We start from the raw sequence: 8479 nt of genomic DNA, 5'->3' as shown, positions 1-8479 counted from the left end.
TAGTCTTTGGAGGGGAAGTCAAGAGTTCAAGCGCAGATACATCGTGATTAAAATGTTTGCAAACCTCCAAAGGTAGACATCAAGGTGCAGGATATATAAGCTAGGAGCCCAGCAGAGGGGGTTGGCCTGAAGATATAAATTTGAAAGTGAGCAGAGAATTCATATGTGTAAAGCCACAAGATTCAATACAGTCACTTGAAGAGTGAGTGCAGTGAGAAAGAGAAATGCCTAAGGACGAAACTCAGGGTACTCTCACATTTAAAGATCAAGAAGAGAAAAAAAGAAAAAATAATATTTAAATGTATTAATACAATTTTATTATAAAGAGTTTCCCATCATTATGTATCACTATTGTTATTTGGATTTGGCATTGGACATGGTTTTCTCTTTTTAGAACTTTAAAAATTTGCTGTCTAAAGTCTACAGAACATGTCAAATTTAAGTCGCTTGGTCCAGTACTGTGAAGGGAATCCATATCGGTGCTGGTTGGGAGGCCAGTTCTTAGATAATGAGGCTTGCTGAGACTTAGCCAAGTAAAGTACCTTATCAAATAACAGAACTACACAGGTGTCAGTACATGTCGGGTAGAAATCTAAAACGCAATTGAGAAGTGAGACAGGAGTGTCTGGAACTAAGAGTCCCACTAAAATGGGAAGGTAAAATAGACAGGAAGTGAGATCAACAAAGGTGATACTGGTAGGGTCAGAATAAGGCTGTCTGACATGAGGCTGGTGGATTGGAGACCGGTAGGTTGTACTCAATCTCCCGAGTACATTCTGGAATCTACCTCTGAAGCTGTGCTTGTAACAGCCAGACCACATCAGAGAAAACATACCATCAGACTTTTTTAGCATTGCTGACTTTAAAGTGATCAGTCATCTTCTCCCAAATGTTCCCACTTATTAGAATCGTGCCCATGGCTTCTTTTGAAGGGTAAGACTCAGATTCATATTTCATTAATGACGATCAGCTACCACCAGGCCCCGGGCTGGTCACTTGCACATATATCAGCTCTTTTAGGGATTAAAGTGTCATCTTGGCCAAGGAGGAAGTTCATAGAAATAACTTATACTGCCATGGTTTAAAAGCCATTTGTAAATTTCCTAAATCCTCTTGTGTGCAATATTTGCTTAATAGTTTGTCTCATCTGGAATATTTGAAAATTTGGTTCTATATGATTTAGATGTGGTGTCAGAGGAAGTCTTCACAGCTAATTTTCTTCCCCCATGCAGAGAAGGACACATCTGACATAATATAATAAGTCACATTGCCAGGGTAAGAATAAATAGCAACTGTAAACAAACAAATTAGAAACTAAGTCATAAAATGAAAGGGCATTGGAAATGAGACCAAACATTGTTATTGTGGAGGGGCCCGAGTCTGGTATTAAATTAGGCAAATGGGTCTTTGACTGTGTCATGCACGTGATTATCTCCTCTGAGATCAGTTGTTCCTTCCTGGGTTGTTTGCGTCCTTAAGGCCCTTGTATGATGTAGCAGGGTCAGAGGATTGTTTTCTAAGTTTTAGGAACAGAAAGAACATCTCAGCTTGGACAGAGCTTTGCGTATTTGCCCTTAGCGTCATTTTCCCACTATACCAGGTCAGTTTTGACCGCCTTTTCTGACCCTGAAACTTCAGTGTGTTGACCGAGTCTCAGTTCTGCATCACTTTTCTGGTGGGTTCGGGTTATTTTATCATGAACTCATCCTATGTCTTCAAACCAGAACAGATGACTAAATCAGTGCTTACCCACCACATGATGTGGAAGCCCTAGCATATTCCCCACCTGGAGTGAGTCTGGTCCTCTGGAAAGAGGAGATGGGCAGGAAGAGAAACCACATTTCCCCCCAGTGGCATTCCCCATGCCTCGATACCAGGAGTGTGAACAGCCATCATTTCTCGTTCTGGGTTCTCCATTTCCCTTCCTAGAGGTGATATTGTTGTGTGCATCGGGTGAACCCATGTAATAGGCAACTGCGTGATTTCTTTACTTGACCTGGACCAGTAGGAGAATAAAGCATACATGGGACTCAGAAACTCTGATGTGCACAAGCTTTTGTTAGCTCCTTTGTATAAAAGTCCTATTCTTCCCCTTCTTCATCTTTGGCCAAAAAAACTTCTCTCAGAATACTCCCAAGACTAGTAGTTTTCAATTTGGGGTACCCCTTAAGATCACCTGGGGAACTCACAAAGATCAGCATTTTAAGTCTCCCAGGTGATTTCAACATGCAGCCAAGTTGAGCACCATTGCCCCAGTCCTTCTTCCAAGTTCAGGCTAACAAGGCCAAGAGTAAACATGCCCCTAATTCTCATCTAATGATTAATTTGTATTTTCCTCATGTAATATCATTATGATTAGGCGAGGGCAGCCAGGAACAGAACACATATAACTGAGTTTCAGACTTTTGCCTCTCAGGAAAATGTCTTTCTCTATTCTTGGCTGCTGTCACTCTTGAGGTTGAAAGAATGCAAACCACTCCACATGTCTTCCAGTTGGCTCTTCTTGTTTTGTTCTTTCTCCCCCCAGGTCTGGCTCTCTAGAAATTCTGGCTGATAATCTATGACGTACTGCTTAGTGCTTTGATGCCTTTCCCACCACTTAACCACTTAACTTCCTCCTCTCATCAATATTTGCCTCTCGATAGTAGATAACATTTTACAAAACAGCGTCTGCTGGGGAAGAGAATTAAGGAGACTTTAGGTGGTGAAAGTGTTGGTGATTTGAAAAACATGTGTGCTTTGGTCAGTGAGGAAGGCTGTTACCACCAGATAGTGAGGGTTGAGGGTAGCATGGGTTGACTGCACGGAAGAGCAGACACTGCTCCCTGGCCTGAAATTTCTACTCAGAAATTTGTATCGGTGCCTAACCAGGACTTTTATCAGAATGAGCCTCAGAACCCACAGACCAGTCCTCCATCATTGAGGATTGGCCTGCTTTGACCTTGGTGAGTTCAAATTACATCAAATATTGCTGGTTTCACCAGGCCTCCAGCTATATCTTGGACCTTAACTTGTATTCAGACTGAAGCCATTGATGCCACATTTCCCTTTGAAACATCAAAATGAGCTCATCCCTGATGCCCCAGACTTACTCATTTCTGTGGTTAACTCTTGCCTGGTGTCATGATCTGTGCTTCTGTTATGAAAGGGGATCTCAGCTTCACTGCTTACCCTATTCAAACTTCATTCCATCATAAACCAGCTTTCTTGCATCCTCACTTTCCTTATGGAATGCTGTTGCTGCTTCTCTACCAGAACCACTACAAGGCTTTTCCAGGGATGTATCATTTCTGCTGTATCCCTTCAAATACAGACAACCCCAGAATTGTAAAATTTTGTGTTTTCTGCTTCTCTACAAAAAAGACATCTATAAATCCCCCCCCCCCCTTTTTTTAAGCTTCGTGAGAAAAGATCCTGCCACTCCAAGGATTCTGCCATCTGGAATGACATGATCTGGTCTTCCTTATCCCCACCTTCTACTTTCCTATTGGATGGTCACTTATGTTAATTAAAAATGTATGCAAATGTTTTACCTTTACCTTCTTCATTGCATAATCGTACCATAATCCTAGCTATATTTCCAAGGACATTTTTTTTTGTAAGCATAGAAGAATGAAAACTTATGTACTATAGTGAACGTGTGCAAAAATGAGAATGTGTTTTTATTTTTCATGATTGATCTCTTTTTGTACTCTAATCTCCATTACCTTCATAGTGGGAAAAATAAAACCAGAACACAAAGCCCTCAAAACCCTAAGTGTATCCTTTTGAAGTTTGGAGTCTTTTAAAGCTTTTAAAAGAGCCATCATTTGGGTAGATGGTCATTCAAGTCAAAGTTAGACTCCTTATCAGGACAATTTCTCCCTTCTTTTTTTTTTCTCTTATTTTTTAAGATTTTTAAATTTGACACACAGAGAGAGAATAGCAAGGGGAACAGCAGGCAGAAGGAGAGGGAGAGGCAGGCTTGCCAAGCAGGGAGCCCTATGTGGGGCTCGATTCCAGGACCTCCATCGGACCCTGGGATGGAGCCAGATGTGGGGCTCGATGCAGGGCTCATTATGGAGCCCACTGGGATCATGACCTGAGCCAAAGGCAGATGCTTAATGACTGAGCCACGCAGGCTTGCCTATTTCTCCCCTTTCTTAAAAACAGTTCTCTCGTTTCCTCTTTTTCAAGAGAATTTTTTTTTTTTTCAAGAAAATTGTTGTGTAGGGGGATGCTAACAGACTCTGGCATGGAGGTGGGGGTTCTTGGTCTGAGTTTTCCCAGAGCCATTTCTAGTTTTAAATGCAGCATGCGCCTAAGCTGGTCTTACCCCTGGTGGACATTGCTGTTGGCTGGGGTGCAGCTGATTGCCTCTGGTCCTTGGCGAAGGTATCCCAGTATTCATGTAAATCATTAGCACCCACTACAGTTTCTGTTTGGTTGGATCTTCTATTCTGTGGCCTTGTCATCCTTATCCCAGGCCCACTTATAGCACACTGGTTCCCTCAGCGCCTCTGTGTACCCTTTGGGACAAAAACAGGGAGCCTTCCGGTGCTTCCTCTGTGCCCTGCTGGAGGGTGTGCAACTGAACTCCTTTACCTTCCTTTGTCCAGACTTCCAGCCAGAAGGTATAACACAAGCCTCCACCTGCTTTTCAATTCCCCTTCAAATCTTCTGACTTCTGTGGGGGTTTCTGCCTTCTGCGCTGCGCTTTCCTCCCATCTACACTTCTCAAATGAGTGGCTTCTGCTCCCACCATGTTACTAAGACTACTTTTCATAAGGTCATGAGTAATCTAATTGCCCCAATTTTTTAAGTATTTTCAGTATTTTCTTACTGGACTTCTCTGCTTCATTTGACACCTTCATCCCTTTATTTTCCAAACTCCGTGCTTTCCCAGTTCCACTCAAAACTTTTTGCCTATTTCCGATTTTGTTTTCGCCTTCGGTGCCGGTGTTAGTGAGAATTCTGTCCTTGAATTATTTCTTCTCTTATTCGGGCTAAGTCCAGGAGGCGAGGACATTCTGCTTTTATTCCTGTGTTAAAACTACTTTCTTTACTGCTGCTGGAAAAATAAAAAACAAAAACAAAAAAAGTATGTCTCCAGTTCAGAACATTTCTCCAAGCCCATAGACTCCTATATTGAACTACCTCCTGGATATTTCCAGGTCTTTCGAAGTGAACACGGACAAACTAAACTCATTATCCTTCCCAGCTTCTCAGGATATATTTCATGGTCTCAACCGATAACATTTTCTCCCTAGCCCCTGGAGCTGGATTATTTGGGACTCATTTTTGGCTTTTTATGATTCTTGAATCTCCTGTATTCTCACAATGAATCACCAAAACCTGCCAAATTTCTTCCTGTTTTATGCTAATTTGTCGGTGATCTCTAGTCATCACTTACATATCTGCGTGTCTTTGTATTTATCTATCAATGTATCATCATATATCAGTCATCTTCTATTATGTGTCTATAATGAAAATATTTCTCTCAAAGTTTACCTATCGTTAAATGGTTAAGTGTAAATACAAATAAAAATTTAGAAACAGGGTAAACAGACAATTTCTAGAAGGGGGAAAAAAAGTAAGTACGTAGTCAGTAAAGACACACATTGTAGTTACTTGGCTGTAATTAAGCCTCAAACTCAGAACCAAACTTCTGGGTAGCCAAAAATGAAAGTGAGACCAGGTCTCTTATCTAATTCTTCTTATCAGAAAAAACAAATGAAATTTCACAATTTAAGCTGTAAACTCTGATTAGCTGAAACTTTGGGTTGATAAAGTTTTGCTTATCTTTCCTTTTTTAACTTATAGGTCTCAGTAAATTGCTCTTTTAAACAACTCTCTCTGGGCCAGTCTCCTTTGCGCACTTAATGCTCCTTGAATATTTGAAGATCTCTCTTTCTTAAAAAAAAGATCCTTTTCATTTTTTCCCAGTCTGTCCCAAGCTTAGGGCATACATACTTTGTTGATGGCAGCCCCCAATCCTTTCCTTTGTTCCGGCAGCTGTGTTTTGTAAACTTGTCTTTTTTTGTTGTTTGTTTTAAGATTTTATTTATTTATTTGACAGGGTGGGACACAGGGAGAGAAGGAACACAAGCAGGGGGAGTGGGAGAGGGAGAAGCAGGCTTCCCGCCGAGCAGGGAGCCCAATGTGGGGCTCGATGTGTGGTTTGATGTGGCTCTACCCCAGGACCCTAGGATCATGACCTGAGCCTAAGACTGAGCTACCCAGGAGCCCTATTGTCTCTCTTTCTTTAAAGTGCAGCTCTCTCTGCAGCTCAGCATTGTCTAAGGAGACTTCAAGCAGATTTATACATGTCAGAGGTTTTAATTGGGGTCTAAGTTGTATTCCCGTTTGGATTCAGACATGCCTATACAAGTTTGTGGGTCCATTGGGGCTGACTCCCTGGTGCCTTATTTCCCAAAATGACTGAGAAGTCTCTGATGAAGGATTGTGCTCACCTTAATGCCAGCAATAGCATGTGAAAATGCCACTTACAGTTATTATTTGTGAATGAAGCAAATATAGTAGCCTTTAGAGCAGACACCCGTTAGCCTACCTCTAGACCTGGAGGAAAATAGCAGTGTCTCCTGACATTACTGCAGGAAGACCAGGCACCCAGTGTCTGTAGCTGCTGTGTCGCCCTCTCCACTGGGAGCAGAGCTAGCTGTGCCATGCCTTCGGAGCTTCCAAATGTGTGGTAGTGGAGAGCCCAGGCTGGCGTGCCAGACAGACGGGGAGGGGAGTCCTGGTTCTCTGCTCCTTTCTTCTGTGTAGCCCTGGGCAACTTCCTTTATGTCTCTGACCCTGTTGTTCTGAGGACTAAAAATAAGTCCTGTGAGGGTGCCTCTGTGGCTCAGTCTTTCAAGCAGCTACCTTCTGCTCAGGTCACCATCCCAGGGTCTTGGGATAGAATCCCATGTTGGTCTCCCTGCCCAGCAAGAGCCTGCTTCTCCCTCTGCCCCCACCCTGCTCGTACTCTCTCTCTCTCTCAAAAATAAATAAATATGTAAAAAATATAAATATAAATATAGATATATAATATGTAATATATATATATAAATAAATATAATCTTAAAAAAAACAAGTCCTATGGTGCACTCAAACATATTCGGCATATAGTAAGTGCTCAATAAATGGGAGTTGCTATTAATAATATCAGCAGATTCACGGACTTGTACCCCTGGGGCAAATAATATATTATATGTTCATAAAAATTAAAAAATAATACCATCATCATCATTATTATCAGGCATCACTGTAGGAATGAGAAGCAAGGGAAAAAGAAAATCGTGAGCTACATGGGAGATGAAAAGTTGGCTTTGGGGGCTCTGGTGAGACACACATAGAGGTTTTGTAAACTCATTAGGAAAGGAAATTGAGGAAGATTAGGATTCTTGGAATGTGTGGTGTATGAGAGTTGAAAAGATTTGCGTGATCTCATTTCCTATCTGTAGAAATTGAATTGTTACCAGATTTAGGGGTATGATAATTTCTTTATAAATATTAAGATAGGAAAGATACTTCCTGGGCTATCTTCTATATCAGAGTTGTATAATCTGGATGGCTTATTTGTTTTGTTTTATTTATTTATTTTAAGGTTTGGAACTGTTTCTGAAGTTGGCCTTTATCCTATTGCTACTATATAACCTATGAATATTATGCAACAATACTTGACCTTTCTGTAATATTTTACAAAGTTGACCATTCCCTTGTTGGAGACTTCTACAAAACCAATTTCTTCTGTTTTTTTTCCTACCATTCAGATCCTTTTTTCTGGAAACTACATTTTTTTCCCCTAAGGTTTCTCCCTCTTTGAAGCTCTTAACTATCCATATTTCCCAGGACCATGTTAGCTCATCGGTCTTCTCACCTTTTAATGATCTGTAGTACATTCAAAACCCATGGCTTAAAGTGCCATTGATAGGCATTTGACTTGCAAGTCTATTCCAGAGCCTGACCCTTCTGAGTTGTTGGGTCGGTACACCCAATCATGTCAGGTTCAGCAAAGAGGCTTTAAACAGAATTGGTGGGACAGAACTTCAGCTACTGAAATGGGGATTTCCATTCACACAGGTGCTCATTTGGCCCCTGACATGTTTCTCTCCAGGTCTAGGTAGAAGCATCTTGGTGGAAATGTACGGATACTGGTCCTGCCAGCTATGTCAAATGATTTCTACCACTTGTCAGTTGCATAAACTCATGAAAGTTACTTAACCCCAGAAAGCCCTGATTTTGTCATCTTTAAGATAGGGAGAATGTATATACACTTTTAACTTCTTGCCTCTGAGTCCAATAGATGCTTCCAGGATCTACATTTTGTTGTTGTTGTTGTTAGATTTTGTAAGTTCTCTTCTTAGAGTATTTTATTTTAAGGGGCAAGGGTTTTATACACAATTATGGCCATGTTGAGTAACATCTTTCATTGGTACTGTTTGTTTTAAATTACTTTCTTCCCTATTGGTTCAATCTAGTTGTCTAGAGCATG

The sequence above is a fragment of the Mustela putorius genome, unplaced genomic scaffold (genome assembly GCF_011764305.1).
Source record: "Mustela putorius furo isolate JIRA1106 unplaced genomic scaffold, ASM1176430v1.1 tig00003911_pilon_pilon_pilon, whole genome shotgun sequence".
Classification (NCBI taxonomy): domain Eukaryota; kingdom Metazoa; phylum Chordata; class Mammalia; order Carnivora; family Mustelidae; genus Mustela; species Mustela putorius.
This window is presented reverse-complemented; position numbering follows the sequence as displayed.